The sequence below is a fragment of the Penaeus japonicus genome, unplaced genomic scaffold, assembly GCF_977035675.1.
Source record: "Penaeus japonicus unplaced genomic scaffold, GWHDUDI00000001_assembly GWHDUDI00001399, whole genome shotgun sequence".
NCBI lineage: Eukaryota > Metazoa > Arthropoda > Malacostraca > Decapoda > Penaeidae > Penaeus > Penaeus japonicus.
In genome coordinates, this window is record NW_028235801.1 from 27501 (window position 1) to 29744 (window position 2244).

A 2244-nucleotide genomic window follows, 5' to 3' on the forward strand; every position below is an offset into this window, starting at 1 on the left:
CTCTCTTGATATATATATATATAATGTCTATATAATTTATATATTGATGAATGTATGTGTAGTATATATATATTATTATTAATATATATATATTTATATATAGATCTATATATATATATATGTATGTATGTATGTATGGTATGTATATATATAACATACATTATAATACATTATATACACACTACATACATACACACACACACAACAACCACACACACACACACACACAACACACACACTTATATATATATATATATATATTATAAATTTATTTATATATATATATTGGTATGTCTGTGTGCGTGTATGCGTGTATGCGTGTATGCACATGCGTTGTTGCATGCATATGGTAAATGCGACTGTGGGTTTATACTGCTTTCTTTTATCTATTTATTTATATTTTTGTATATACAGTTGTATATACATATGTATATACATATCAATGTAATATATATGAAACGTACCTCAGGAGCTGGAGGCGGCGGAGCGCTGTGCCAGCCTCGACCTCAGAGGCCCCGTCTCTGCCTCTCAGGTCTTCTTGCGACGAGAAGGAGCAGGGGTCGGGGACCAGTGCCGCAGCGACGAGGGCCTCTTCTCAAAGCAGCAGGCAGGGACGAGGCCTCCCCAAGCAGCAGGGCAGGGCGAGCATCCCAAGCAGCAGGCAGGGGGACGAGCCCCCCAAGCAGCAGGCAGAGGGACGAGCCTCCCCAAGCTGCGGCAGGGACAATCTTAAACTAGCAAAGCCGTCAAGTACCATTCTTCAGGTGCGGCTAGCGGCTGTGACCCTTGCCGTGTTAGCTCGCCTCGAAGGGAGCGACCACTCGCGCGAGCTCTAAAAGACTCTTCGGCGAGATTGTGTTTGTCCTTTTGGAGAGGAAGGAGACAATGGAGAAGGAAAATTTGTAGTTTTCTTTCACTTTTTATCTCTTGTTTTCCCTCAGAAGATAAAACATATGCAAATGGTATATTTTCATATGTTTTCCTGTCTATCCCTTTATATCCCTATAGATACATGATCATATATGAGCTTATCTATAAGTATTAGTATAACCTTTTCTTGAAATGATACTATAATGCATGCCATCCCTTACCTTATGTTCTCTTCTAAAGCAGAACGACCTCTTGTTCCTTTACCCAAAGAGAATAGGCTTTATGTTTATTACATGTTTATTTACTAATTTCATTCCCAAACGGGCAAAGAGATTTGCTCATTGAGCTTCGTGTTAATGTTCAAGTATTTCCTCTACAAGTGAGAGTTCCAAGGCCAAGTACTGAGAAAAACCCCTTTGCACTGAGTTACTCGCATATATTATTAGATGATATTGAAATCATTTGACTTAATACCTCAATAGTATAATACCTATACCTATTTTGCCTCACAGTCTTTGGAGTGGGAGTCCGGAACGTGTAGACTGCCTATCGGAAACATGCGGTTGATTTTTTCTTGAAACCTATTTTTTGTACTGTGGCGTAATAGGTTCTGTAACGGAATCTGTTCTGAATGAAAGGAATGGCAAAAATCTCTCTTGCGTGTTTCAAGACTCTCGATATCTTGTTTTTCTATCAATAAAATTGGGTGAATATGTTCTGTTTTCTGGCTTTTTCCTTATTTGCCACTTCAGAATTCCTACCTTTCTTTACAAACCTTTTGTTTATTATATTAATTTTTTAAATAATGATCATCTATTTAGTTTATCCACTTTTTAATGCTCATTAGTTGATAAATAGTTTGCAACATAAAATATTATTATTAAAAAATCAAATTAATTAAGATAAAAAAAAGAAGCATTTATATTTTTACTTCAGTTACTTACCTGTCTACTGTCTCCCGATCTTGCCTGTCTTTCTAACTAATCGCTTTCTACCTCTACAACTATCTTCATATCTCTCTATCGTATCCCTCCTTTCTTCCTATCTCTCTAAATTTTTTATCTACTCTCCTCCTATTATTCCTCTCTAATTCCTACTATCCTCATCGAACTATGTGTCTCCAATACCTTCTTAACTTACACACAGCATCTAACTAAACTTCCTCCTCCTCCTCCTCCCCTTCCACCATACCTTCCTCCGCTCCTCGACTACATTTTCCCTTCGCCGCTATCTTCCCCGTTTCTTCTCCCCTCCTCCTTCCCCCTTAATTTTCCTCTTTCTCCTACATTTCCCCTACTCCCTTTCCTTTTTATATTCCTCCTTCTCCGCATTCTCTTCCTCCCCTCGTCTTTAGCTTCTGAATCTTAGTTTTTT